Genomic DNA, 14,569 nt, shown 5'->3' with positions numbered 1-14,569 from the left:
TAAATTAAAAGCACCCAAAAGGACAAAGGGGACAAACAAACTATTTGCCACTCTAAAGTCGTCTAACAAAACTCATGAAGTGTGTCAGTGAACACTCCTTGTGTGCCCAGATAGGGAGTTATACAATTTAAACACAAGCAATTTATTGTTGTTGGCAAATTTCAAAAGAACCACTAATACATTGGGGGAACCCCATTCTCAACAAGAAATGAAACAATACAAAAAAAAGAAACTAATGCAATTACATCACCTATTCATCTACTGGAAACAACGCAGGTGGTTGGGGAAGACGTAAGACATAAAGCCCTTCATAAATAAGGTACTATTTCAACCAAACAATATAATCGCATTCAGTATGTGCAACACACCCATAAAAGATAACATGTCACATAAAAACATTTTCTTTTTAAACCAAAAAGAAATAAAAACAACAATACGTTTGGTAGAATCTCTACATTCGTATTAGTTAGAGTTTCCCTGATTCTAATATTTCTATTTTCAAAGCATCTTAGGCATTACAAATAGCTAGGGCTCATTTTCTTCTATTTTTTTATTCCTCCATTGCATTCCTTTCTTTAGCTACTTTCTCTGTTTATTTTTAGTTCCCTATTTTTTCTCTCTTTACTTTTGTTCTCTATCTTCCCCTATCTTTGTCTATTTCTTTCTTTTTTGTTTTTTCTAGCTCTCTTGCCTTGTTGTCTCTCATTCTGTCACTCTTTTCTTTCTCCGTCTCGTTCTCTCTTCCTCTTCCTCTCACTTTTACCTGTATTTTCTCTCTCTATATATATATATATTTCACTCTCTTTTTGTTTCTCCCTTTCGCTGTCTTAAGAGCAAAGGAACCAAACTGATCCTTAGCGTCCTCAAATGTAAACCTTCTGCAATAGAAATCCCTGTGCTATTAACACTGTATGCTCCCTTAACAGAACTGGGGTACTCTAGGGGCTGTGTTTTAGTTGTCTGGTGTCTGTGTACATTTACAGAATCCCTATGTTAGGCAGCAGCTTGCAACAGGTTTCAATGATCAGAAGTAGCTCTCACTACAGGAAATCCCTGCTCTACACGGTCCATTTGGCATACAAGACTCTTCTCACCACCACACTACAGAAGTCAAGTACCAAATATAACACCCTCTCATACGACACTTTACATCAATATAAACATGCTTTATAATACTACACACTTCTACCACATCACACCATCAGCACAAAGTATCAGGCCGGTGCCTCATGCTACAAGATCACACAACTATGCCACAATCCTCCGCAGGGAAGAACTATACAACATACTTGTCTAGCCAGACTATGCATACCAATAGACAAACACACACACACGGACTTACTTTACAATACATAGATGAGCACACACACAATATAAATGTACATATAGGTACCTTATCTTAGAAACTCTGCACACATTGACAGGATCCATACACATCAAATTACACTTAAAGGAAGTTGCAAGACCCATTGCTCCCCACTCCTCCCTCAGAGAATATCTGAGGAGATTACCTGTAAGTCGCATTCTGACAGCTCACAGTCAAGAACCACATGACAGCACACATTCATTCCCATTTACAACCATTTTGAACCATTTTGAACCATGCGTATTCCTTGGTTCACTGGAAACTTGCCAGGTCCTCACTGTCATCTGAACATCCTCGATGGGACTACAGCTCACATCTCAAACCCTTTGATTCACAGTACACCTTCTGCACACCCATTTACACTAAACCTTGTCCTCTCTCATTTGGGCCTCACACGTCCCTGTCCACATCTCTTGCACCTCTCTCCACACACCATTCTCCGCCATCTCCAGGACCAGACATCATGCAGAACAATCTGGGACATCATACAACACGGACTCTAAAAATGCACTCAACTATCCAAGAAATCACAACAGGAGCAGCCCACGAAATAGGACATACCACAGCACCTCTCACTATTCAACAAACACCATGAATCCATCCTACCGCTCACTGCTTGACACCTCACCAAACACCTAACAAGTAGTTGCATTACACAACATGCGTTCGACCATACACAGTCTTGATGAACCACCATCTATTTCACAACTCAAAAAACATGACTGAAGCACACACAATTCAGTCTGGTTCAAGAACAGAAGAGAGGCAAAAGCCCATGTTACTTACCCATCCCTGCCAAGTTTCCCAGGTCAATGGTTAATGAACTGGGTTAGTCCGGTTTTCATTTGAATTCTGGGTCATGTAATGTTGTGTATTCAATTATAAAACCAGGACTACAAGTCCCAGAATTCTAAGAAAAAAGCTGGACTAGGGCAGCTTATCACGCATGAACCTGGGTGACCTGGCAGCTTAGTTTGAATCTGTGCAGGGAAAGCTGATGATCCAAATATAAACTCTGAAATTGCTGATGCTGAAACACATCCCAACTTGCTCTTATGATCTGTACTGTGACCAAAGGTGGGCCATACCTAATAAGAACTGAGGGAGCAAGGAACCTTAAAACTGGTGAGCCCACTGTATGAGCAACTGTGTGTAGAAAATGACCATCTTTTGAGTGATACAAGGGATAGGGTTTAGACGTATGTGGTAGGATGTCCCACCTGCAGAGAGTGTACATATATCTGGCTGATGGTTTCGCGGGACGGTGCCAACAGGAAGGGGTTAACCCTGAACCCCCTGAGTTACCAGAGGTCTTACAAAATTACTGATGGCATGTGTACATGTCTATATTTAGTTGCTGAGTATGTAATCTGTATCAAAGGTAACACCAACAAACAATAAAAGTGCATATGTATTCAGAAAACAATAAACACTCTGGAGTTTTTCTGTTCTTCTTTAATCTTGAACGATTGCCCAGCCGGCAATTGCCCCTATGTAGGCCCTGTGTGAAAATTTTAAATTGAGACATCCTTAAATTGATTAGCACCCAAAAGCTATTTTCATAAGGATGGCCAGATGGCCTCTATAGAAACACTTTGAAGCAGTATTAAATATTGAATCTGCTATCTGAAGTGAGGGATCAGCTTGAAAAATTGTTAAACAACTATTAGCAATATTTATTAAAAGCCCAAATGGGAAGTCAGATTATTTTGGGAGGAGGGGGTACATTTGTTTACTGTTTTATGCATAACAAAATAAACAAATGCAAGCATCATGCTATATTGCACCCCAAGCACCCATCGAACCGCTAACCGCAAACTCCCATACAAAACAGACAAAGTTCAAACAGTGGGCACACTGCTTCTTACCACTGGCCGTGAACCAACCCATCACTCGCGTCTTCGATCCCTAAAACAAGGCTGGACCTACTTGACCTCTCGTAGGGAAGTCGGATTTTTTATAAATATTAAGGTAAAGAAACTTTTAGAAAATTATCTTTTTCCTGTCTGATGCTCCAGGAGGCTAAATCACATTAGCTTTCCAGCAGATGTCAGTAGGTTGTTCACCAAGCCAAGATAAATACCCAGGTGTGGGAAGGTGTTTTTGTTCCTCTGTCAGGAAAATCAGTTGTGGTGGACTCAATGACTTAATTTACCTCAACGTGGCGTACCCTATCACACGTAAATGTTAGCTGACACCTGGACATGTCCCTTCTTTGTCCTTCCAGTGAGCACCAGTGATGGGAGAGCTTCCCTCGGTATTGGTTTGGAGTGACTACAGAGAATGAGCTTCTCATTACCCTGGCCACACCTCTGGGTGAGCACACAGGCTCTGAACAAGGGGGAAGGGTTTTTCCTTATAAGAATGTGAGAGTGAGGGCCACTGTTGGATTGTTTGCAGAAGGGTAGACATAAATTGCTGCACATGTGGGTAAGGTTACCCCCTAGGAACTTTTACCCCCTTTAGTTAGGTAGGGGCCAAGATCACTACCACCCACTAGCTTGTGCCATGCATAAATGTTGCATCCACAGGCGCCCTCTTAAGAACACTTTTTGGTGGAGGAAGAACAGAAAAGTACTGGACCTGCTGGCTATCACCTGAGAGGATCCCTGTAGGACTGGACCTGCTTCCCCTTTACCTAAGAAAAAGAGGTGAACACCAAAGGTCAGTTGACTTACCTCCTCTACAAGCTACAGGGCTACAAGAATCTGCAAAACAGCTTTATCTGAAGTAACCAGCAGACTAATGTCAACTAGACCTGACCTGGACCCTGCTGGTGGCCTCTGCTGGAGTGAGTCTTGACTCCCAAGTGCTGTTTCTCAGGGGATGTATGTCACTACAACGCATGCTTTTACAACGCTTGCCATTACGACGCAGGTTTTACAACGCAAGTCGTTACAACGACTTGCGTTGGGGGGCGCTGGATAGTGAATAGTTTAATTTACTATTCCAACTCCAGTCCCCGTGGATAGTAGGGAAGGTGTTGGATAGTAATTAAACTATTCCCTATCCTAGAGCGCCCTCCAGCGCAATTCGTTGTAATGACTTGCGTTGTAAAAGTTGCGTCGTAATGGTAGTGCGTTGTAAAAGTTGCGTTGTAAAGGATGTTTCCCTTCTCAGGTCCTAAAAACCTTGCTGTGTCTACCTGGACATCCTCTACCAGGCCTAAACACCTGGGACTTAGAATCTTTTAGGACTTTAAGACCTCTGGAGCATGGGGATAACCTGCAAAGGAGATCCGCACAAGGCATGCCCTTGTTGGGCTCAAGAAACAGATTTCCCCAGCTCGGGGCTTTCAGCAGTAGCAATTCTGATTCAGCTGGACTTTGGCAAGACGGTATCCAGCCTCATAGAGTCTTCATCGGATAGAGCTTGCAACCTTGACCTGCTGTAAGATTCTGAAGTCTGAAAAAGAGAAATAAAATCTTGACTAGGTAAAATTGACGAATGTAAAATCTTGACTAGGTGAATGAGCCAAAAGTATCTGACCAGCAAGAAAACTTCCCTGGATATGAAATTCGAATTTTCCTGCACTGAGCTTCGTACTGCCAAAATCAACAGCTTCACCAGGACCTCATCCAATGCCTTTCTAACTTTGAGAAGACTTACTCAAATATAGTCTGCTGCCTTGCCCCAGTGACAGATTTTTTAAAAAATGTTTAAGATTTTAAAAACAAATAACATACATATGTAAGAAAACTTCAATACAATCATGCAATAACATCACAGTGCAGCTCCTCAGAGCCATGAATTACAATGAGGCATGTAGTTCAGCCTGACTGTAAATCAGGCAGTACAGGATATAATAATGGAAGTGGAGATTATATTCCAATCAGACAGCATTTCACACTATAGCATAGTCCTGGATTTGTCTGCACATGTTCTCTACTTATTAGCACCATTTATAATATAACTCCAGTATCTTCCAATGTCAAGCAAATGAATCCAATCACAGTTTTACTGTATATATGTGAAAAATAATATGTCATGTGCTGGTCTTCAGATGAAATTACTTCAAGGGCAGAATATGCCTCTTGGACTGGATGGTGGAAGTAACAACTCAACGTAAAGTTTGAATTGCTCATTGCAATAAATGAGAAAGTCAATCCATTGTTTTTACTTCTGAGACTTCCACAGCAAAAGACACCCAATTGCTTGGCCAGTAATAGTGCCTGAGCAGGGAATTTTGTGTGTGATGTTGGGGCCTCCCACACAGGTGAGTAGCAAGGGGGGGCTCCCCTCCCCCTGCACTTCTTAACTGCGGGTGCCACGGGGCGGCAAATGAACACAGGAATCACCAGCACCACCCAGTTCTGGATGTATGACGTTACAACAAATACTTTTACAACGCCTACCTTTACATCGCAAGTTTTACAACGCATACCATTACAACGCATAATGCTTTTGGGCGCTGGATAGTGAATAGTTTAATTTACTATTCCAACTCCAGTCCCCGTGGATAGTAGGGAAGGTGTTGGATAGTACATTAAACCTATTCCCTATCCTAGAGCGCCCCCCAGCGCTATGCGTTGTAATGGTTTGCGTTGTAAAAGTTGCGTTGTAATGGTAGTTCGTTGTAAAAGTTTCGTTGTAAAGGCTGTATACCCCCAGTTCTTAACCTGCGGCTGCCAGGCGGCAAAAGCAGGGGCAGCCATGGGCGGCATAGAGTCTAGCTACGCCACTGCTCCCACACCCATCCTAATATGGGAACTAGTGGGCCAGGTTGTAACTCACATCCTAAACCCCCCTGAAGGATTTTGACTTGCATTTTTGAGACCAAGTCCCAAGGTAAAACCTCTGACCCTTTTAAACCTGGTTGGTGTAGCCGACCTGCACTTTATTGCAGTTCGGATGAAATTGTGCTTAGGTCCTGGTCTACTACAGCAAGTGGTTCGTCTGCGTTCTTTTTAAATGAAACTTTAAACATTTATATTTTCTGCTCCCCTTATTTGATTTTTGTCATTTTGGTGTCATTGTAATTATTACATTTACCCTATTTTTCTAATTTGTTTAGGATTTTTATTGTTGTCTATTTTGACTTTATCATTAATTTGGTACTGCAGAAATACTTTACCTGTTGCCCTAAACTAAGCCTGTCTGCTCTGTGCCCAGCCGATTGGCCTCTTGCTCAGGCCAGTTGGTAGGCCACTTTTTTCCATTAAGGACTTCACCTCTAGTGCACAGCGTGAAAGGCTGTTGTTGCAGCCTTAACAAGCATGACCCCATGCATGTGAAGACAGGCCAGTGGCCTAGCGTCAGAGGCAGAATGACAATGAGCTGCTCCGACTGTCCCAGCATGAGGTGTGCCTGCCTCCCTCCAGGTGTGACAGAGTCTGTAAGGAGCTGCTGATAAGAAGACAACGGCACGGCACCTACTTTTCAGGGGCCTGCAGCAGGGGAATGGACTGGAGCATTGGGTAGTGGGGTTTGGTGAGGGCCAGTGAGAGGGCGCCTCAGTTTTTTTTTAGTCCTCCTCCACTCCATGCAAGCAGTGGAGATAAATCTCATTTGTCTGCCAGATAGCAATTGCTACAGTCAACAGGGGTAGGTTCTGGCCTTAGTTGACTTTGAAACTGGGAAACCAAGCTCTAGTCCCAGCGTTAGTTTGACACCATGTGATTCTGGGCAAATCACTTAATCTACATGAAACCAAAAATAAATATGATCCCCTGTAATGCTATCAGGTGCTCACATAAAGCGCTCCAGTGCCTCTGGGCCTAGTCCATGCTACATAAAACTGCATGTAAGGAAAGCACTATTTTTTTTTTTTGCGTTTACACACAAGCATCATTCCCTTTCTCAGAAAGTTCCCATGAAGCTAGCCACCAGTAACACAAAAAAACACAGATGCAGTTGTCACCAGTCTCTGAACATTAGAGGGCATCTCTTAAGTACTGGAAAATAAAATAATATCATAAAAACCCATGGTGAGTGTAAAAGGCAGTTTAGGTCTGTTCAATATCATGTTAATGTCAAAACATCTAGCAAATGTATGGATAAAATACACAATTAAAAGTGAGTTCTGAGTATTTTTGATAATTCTGTGCTTCTAAAGTATTTTTTTCTCATTGTAATGTTAATTTCCTATTTAATTACTGACCCTATAAGCTTCAAATTACTTTTATTACCACAAATGTTTGTCATCATTTAGCTCCATTATCCTAACTAAAGGTTGCTATCTGCGAATGTGGGCCACTTTTGTTTGGCTGCCCAGGCCGAATTGTAACCCCAATCCAACCCTCTCTGTGCCCTAGCTACCAGAGGATTGAGTTCAGGCGAATTTAGGGGCATATTATCAAGAACGGCGTTAAATTCATCTCCGCTTTAGCGGCAGGAAACTGCCTCTAAAGCGGCGATAAAGGGCTTGATAATATGCCCACAGGCCCCTGCAGCCCCCGCGGTGTGGGGGGCCCTCACCCTCGAGGGGGCCCCATCAGCACCGCACTTCTGCTGGGGAGCTCTAGCTTGAGTCCGGAGGGGGCCCCTTCACTTACCCTGCAGGGGGGCCCCCTCAAGGTTCATTACGCCACTGAATATGCCCTTGTAAATTCCCATAGAAGCCCATGTTCACACCAGAACATGGGCTTCTATGGGAATTCACAACGGCATATTATCAAGCCCATTATCGCCGCTTTAGCGGCAGTTTCCTGTCTGCTAAAGCGGCGATCATTTTAACGCTGTTCTTGATAATATGCCCCTTATGACTTTGAGGGTTCTCCCTGACAAGGGTTGTTATTATACCTTGAGGTGGGTAATCATACATTCCCAAATAACAATCTACTCTAGAACCAGAGAGTCAAGAGTCAGGTAAACTAGAAAGGGAAACACAGGGACAAGGCAAACTGGGATAGGGGGGCTCTATACACGACAACCAGTAATCACTTGGCTAATTACTAGAAAAAGGGCAATGGCCATGCCTTGCAAAATGAGAACTGACAAGGACCCAAAGGATGAATACACCACCACAGCTGAGAAGGATTTGGTGGGAGGTCACCACTGCAACAAGGTCTGACAAGGCCCCAAATGATGGACTACACCACCACAGCTGAACCTATTGATTTTGACGACGTTTTTGTTTCAATTCGCCACTTCAAAAGGCGTGTTTGCATAATCATTATTCAAACACGTGCCATCAATGAGACTTTGAAGTAGCGCTTTCAGTCGACCTTCAGACCCTTTTGAAAGAGGTGACAAACACTGGCAGAAGACTTTTCCGTTTGGATTTCTTTGCTAAAAACAGTACATTCTAGTGAGGGGATTTGAAAATCCAATCTGATTACTCTAGTGGCGAAAGAAACTTGCCCCTCCCTACAAAATACATTGAGCCACCCCCCACCCCCCATGCTCTGGAACAAGTCACGAGCTCTCAGGCCCTTCCGTGCACAGTTCAGGCCCCCCTGGAGTTCGCCCCCGCATCATGGGGGCCATTGTTAGGCAACTGGATTACTCAAAAACGAACTACTGTGTTCCTTTACGAACCATATCAAAATACAGCTAACGATTTTTGTTTCCAATTTTTTGACGTTAGAGAAAGGACACCGGTGAATACATGCCAACATTTTAAATGGGTAAAGTGGGAGCTTTAAAAAAGTTATCGGGGAAATGTATTTCCATCATTGGATTCTAATTGGAGACGACGCAATTTCAGGCGGGAGACAGACAAAACTAATCAATTTTTGGCGACAGACAAAACTAATCAATTTTTGGCCTTAAAAATGGAGAGTCTCCCTCCTGAATCCATGTAGTAGTTACGCAAGAAGTCTCAATGTAATCGTGAATCGGCTGAAATCAAACACTCTCGCGAAATACAGAGTGAAACGGAGAAGTTTGAGGCAAATGACCTCTGGCAAGAAGTTAAGAACGACTGCAAATGACCCTGAACCAACCCCCAAAAAATAAACAGTATGAACATATGCACATGAAGCACCAAAGCTACTATACGTCACACAGCTAGTCATGCTTTGAAATAACTGCGGCGCGGTGGCCAAGTGGTAAGGCGTCGGTCTCGTAAACCGAAGATCACGGGTTCGAACCCCGTCCGGGCCTCAAAAGGTTATGTTTTAAAAGGTTCACGTTGTGCCTGCCTCCTAATCTCTGCCCTCGAATCAGAAGGATGGCAGCCAAAACACATATATACGGATTGTACAATTCGAACAAATACAATTGAGCACCGTGAACGAAACAAGTACAGTCTGAGAGCGTGTGTTCACCGGAAGCTGCGTCCTGTAGAAAGCCAGTCATAAACCGTGTCTAGCGGAGAATGTTATTCTCCTGGACTTAAAGGCGAACCATATCTGAGCCTGTTTTTATGAACATACCCAGGCGTTAAAAAAGGGCAAATTAATTTGGACTATTTGGGTTGTATAACAATGGACAAAAACAGTAGCAGATTGACAAAGGGTTTGCACCAGGGCAAATCAATGCTTAATTTGAGCCATGATTTCCGGTGATCGGCACTAGCACTTAATTGTCAAATACCAAAACTTATGACAGTCAGCCACATGGTGGCGCTGTTTGTCTTATATAGTGACAAGGACAACAGCTGTTTATTAATTCAATGTACCTTAAAATAGTTAATTCCTGCCTTCCAAGTGCATTGGGGACCTGGAATAGTCTGAATTGTCACACTAAGAGAAGTGTGATGCTTAGTACTTGTGTTGGTAATGATATTGACAATACAAGCAGGAGCAATGGGCTGGTGCACGCTGCAGTGGCCTCCTGACCAGGACACTTATTTTTTCATACGGCACAACCACTCAAGGGTGTCGATTCTGATCCGGTAAAATCCCCGTCCGTACGAATCGTATCCGGAGCCGTTTCCGTACGACTCGTACGGACGCCGTACGACCGGACGATTCCGATCGGCCGACCAGGACGCGATTCGTACGGTACACGTCGATTCGTACGGAAAAGCGCACGATCACCTACACACCGTACGGCGCGTACCCCCCATGATCGCAGGGGTACGCGCCGTACCCCTGTGATCCTGCGCGGTACGTGCCGTACACCCAGCGTACATGGGCTACGTGCCGTACACCCACCGTACATGGGGTACGGTGCGTACCCCATGTACTCTGGGTGTACGGCACGTACCCCGCAGGATCACAGGGGTACGGCGCGTACCCCTGCGATCATGGAGGGTACGTGCCGTACCCGGGGGGGGGGGGGTCCGTACCTTTTTCGGCGCGAACTCTGCGTTTACGACTGTTTTCAGCTCCCGTAGGAAAAGGGTCGTACGGTGCGTAACCGACACGAATCGTACTTGCTGGGTCGTAAAAACCAGCCGCGAACCGTAGTGATGTCACGTACAGCGGGTTCCGAGTGAGACTCGTATGGAGATTTGAGTCGTACGGAGTCCTGTACGACTCGTACGGAGTTCGGCTCCTGGTACGAATCGTACTTCGTCGTACGTACGGGACGTTTACGGGTACGATTCGTACGGGCAAAAAACGCTCCGTACGACGATTCGGACCGCATTTTACCGGATCGGAATCGACCCCAAAGTGTCATAAATAGGTCAAACACTTGTAAAAGTATTTACTTTCCAGTGTAACAGGTAATTTGTGCTGGAAAGTTGCCCTTTTGTTAGTGCAAATAGCAATTTGTGTCACTGCGTAAACGGGGTGGTACTTGGAAGTAACTTTGGCTTACCTTCAGCAGCCATAGTTTTGGACGCAATGCCCCATCTACTAAGAAAGACAAAGAGTACTTTGATCAACAAAAATAACACCTCCTTGAAGCAGGCTTTAACAAGAAGAAATGTTTTAATTTGATCAATATTCCATCGGTGGCATGTGTTCTATAACATGCAGAACAATTTGAGTGTGTGGAATGTTTAAGGATTTGTTTAGGATTTTTGTTCTGAAACTGCATCTCTCCTGAAAAAACCCTATGCTACATGCCACACACCCAACTCTGCACCACAGTGCAAAGGTTGTGTGTGGCGCCAGGTAACTGGGGCCTTATTTATGAAAAGTGACGCATCGCTGCGTGAAAACAGCGATGCGTCACTTTTCACTGCGCACTCCTTGCGACACCAATGATGCGTCATATTTAATGTATGACACATCATGTCGCAAGGAGTTACAGATACGTCAGTATTTCTGACGTATCTGTAAGCGCAAAAGTGACGCATTGCTGGAGTGTGTCACAAAAGTGACGCAACTCCAGCAATGCGTCCTTTCACATGGGGAAAGCCCCATGTGAAAGGGCTTGCGTCAGTCTTACGCCTGCTGTGAGGCAGGCGCAAGGTTTTGACGCAACAGCGTCCTAAAAGTGACGCAGTGAAATCTCATAGATTTCACTGCGTCACTATTACGAGGCTTTTTGCGGGGGAACGCCCCTTCTGCATACATTATACCTGACGCAGGTATAATATGGCGCAGGGGTTTAAAAAGTGACGCATCTACCTAGATGCGTCACTTTTTAAATATGGCGCAACAAGGCGCATGTTTTACGCCGCCGATGCGTCACAAAAAGTGACGCATCAGCAGCGCAAAACTGACGCAAGGCCTCATAAATGAGGCCCCTGGTTTGTGTTGCAGTGCAGCGGTAGGGAGCAGCAGCTGAACATTTTTGGTCTTGCCCACCAGACAATGCAAGCTGTCTGCTTGACAAAATACCTATTATCAATTTACAGTTTGTTTAAGGCCCACCCTTGGTTGCTTTTTTGTCACCTATCTGCATGCTATTAATTCCTAACCTTGTGTGGGCTTTCCTACTTCTACTTTTCTTTGTCCCTCCCATGAAGTATAGTCTCAGTGTCTCTCTACTGTTTACTTTTCAAGCACTACTTTTTCATTTTCGGTTAAGCATTCCATGAGACGCCATTTGCCTTTCTGCTGTCTCCATTGTGTTTTTTCCCCCCAACTCTAATGTGCTGTGCTTTACTCTGTCTTGCCAGTGTTTTCCTGCTACACTCTCCTCTGTCTTGCTCTTGTATGCATCGCCCCCATGTATTTCTCACCTTGTGCTTACCCCTCATTCCCTGTTCCTCTCTCTTGTCAGTGTGCTACTCTTCCACCTGTGCTTCATGTTGCCTCTCACACCTGTCTCTTGTACTTCACCCCATACCACTGTGTTGCTTTGCCACCTTCCATGTAGTTTCACTGCACCCATAGCCACAGTGCTGCTTCCACTACCCTCTATTTTGCTCCCCCACCCCTGCTCTCGGTGTTACTTCCCCACAAACATTTGAAAATAAGTTTGCATTTTATTTATTCTCCAATCTATCTCCTTTTTTTGGTTAAATATTTTTTTATTAAGTTTAATAATAGTAAAACAGTACAGCCGTCAAAAAAATATAACAGTTAGATATATTACAGAGCTGAATAACTATTTAGTCAAGCAATACCGTAGAAGTTAAGAGGTTAAGAAGACAAATCTAATAGTGAAGTATAGTATAATAGGTGGGTTAAATTACCATTGGAAGAAAGACATGACCAACATAAGGGAGAGGCAGAGGAATCAATTTTGTCGATAATAGAGGGAGTGATAACAGCTCTATTATACAGAAAAATATATATTGAGTAATATTGGCAGCTTTGGAAGTACTGAACATTTTCCTCCATAGTTTATCCCACTTGTGAATAGAGAGCGATATTGAAAGATCCTTCTCCCATAATGATTCAATACATGATTTAAATCTCATAGTAATAGGGGAGGATAAAAACGAATAGATGATGGAGGCTTTGGGGTGGAATCTAAAGTAGTATTACATAATGGTGTCAAAGGAGTGAATGGAAGGGAATCAGGAGGAAAGTTATTATTTAATAAAAAGGATTGGAGCACAGGTGATAATTGGTTGTATTGTTGTAAACATGAATCATAGGTCATAACGTTTTTGTAACTGAGCAAAAGGTACAATGGTATTTTGGGGGACCAAATTATGTATATACCATTTTCTTTCCAGTGCTTGAAATAAAATGATTTATGTTGTAACTTAATACATTTATTATACTAAATAGAAGACACAAGAAAAGATTGATAGAAATCAGAACCATGGGTAAATATTGATGCAGCAAATGTTGGGAATATTTTAAATTGAATTTTTATATAAGAATGTAGAGTTAGACATGGAGACAACATCATAAAATGAAAAAACTGTGAGCATGTTATATTGTTTCCAATATGGCTCAGGGTAATGTAGTGTAGTTCCTATATTCCCACTAGGCTCTGCGCATTGGAATAATATATTCAGCAGTGTAGACGTAGGACTGAGGTCGACTAGGTCTCTACTGACTATATTAGACTTAAGGTTTGCCAGCTAGCTCAGAGGTCACTAGAAACTTTCTCGAATAAACGAGGAGGAGTTTAACCTCCCTGGATAGACAAGAAGGGATTAGCTTCTGACAACCATAAAACATGACAACTTTGCTCCCTCAGAATAAGAGTGTATCTCTAGAGTCGTGTGAAAACAATAGACAGCTATTTCACTCAGTCAAGTGTGCATACTTAGTTTCACCAGAGTGCAGAGAAAAGAGAGACGGACCTTTTCAATAAAAGGTGTAATTTATTGAGCAGTCTTCTTTCTCATGCAAGAGAAATGAGTCGCCACAATTGCAATACTCATAGTAAAGTAAAGTGCGTAAAGTAAAAGGAGGATTATAAAATAATACTGTAAAAGCATTGATATGGTTTCTTAGCCATATGATACTTTAAAATAGATAAAATATATACATACATATATACATTGACTAACGTACTCAACTGGTGCTTCTAAATACGCCTACCCCGGTGTAGCTGACCTAAGCCTAATACGTGGGAAGGAGTAAGTAAGTAGCAGTTTAAGTTAAGTTTGTTTTGCCAAGAATCTGACTCAAGAATTCTCTTTAAAGGTTTAGTCAGTTCCGTACCAGGGTAATAGAAAGCAGGAGGTCTGTATCTCTCTCTCAGGATTCGATATCCCAGTAAAACGCGAAGGTATCTGGAAACACCGGAGCTGGATTTCTCGGCAGGAGAAAAGACAGCGTCTCTCTCAGTGCGTCAAAGGGGAGGGGCAGCGTCCGTGGGCTCTCGCATCAGCTGGGCTCTCGGGCAAGTAGATAGCTGCTCTGCTCCAAAACCACCACCGTGTGTTTTCTTAAGGCAACGTTGGTATATGTATACCTGAAAGGTGCCGGGTGTGACGTAAGGTTGGACATAAGACGTCAATAAAGATGTCACTAAGAACTGGCCGTTCTTACAGTGCTTCACAGGAGTTCT

The 14,569-nt window shown here is 43.3% G+C and overlaps 1 non-coding gene across 1 annotated transcript; it reads left to right on the top strand.

The window, feature by feature from the left end:
- Window positions 1–9,340: 9,340 nt before the first annotated feature.
- On the top strand, window positions 9,341–9,412 carry TRNAT-CGU (transfer RNA threonine (anticodon CGU)). The gene has a single exon. It is a non-coding gene; the product is annotated as a tRNA-Thr (tRNA).
- Window positions 9,413–14,569: the final 5,157 nt, after the last annotated feature.

Source organism: Lissotriton helveticus, chromosome 10 (assembly GCF_964261635.1).
Source record: "Lissotriton helveticus chromosome 10, aLisHel1.1, whole genome shotgun sequence".
NCBI classification, from domain to species: domain Eukaryota; kingdom Metazoa; phylum Chordata; class Amphibia; order Caudata; family Salamandridae; genus Lissotriton; species Lissotriton helveticus.
The sequence above is the reverse complement of the archived record's forward strand: the minus strand, read 5'-3'. Positions and strand labels throughout refer to the sequence as shown.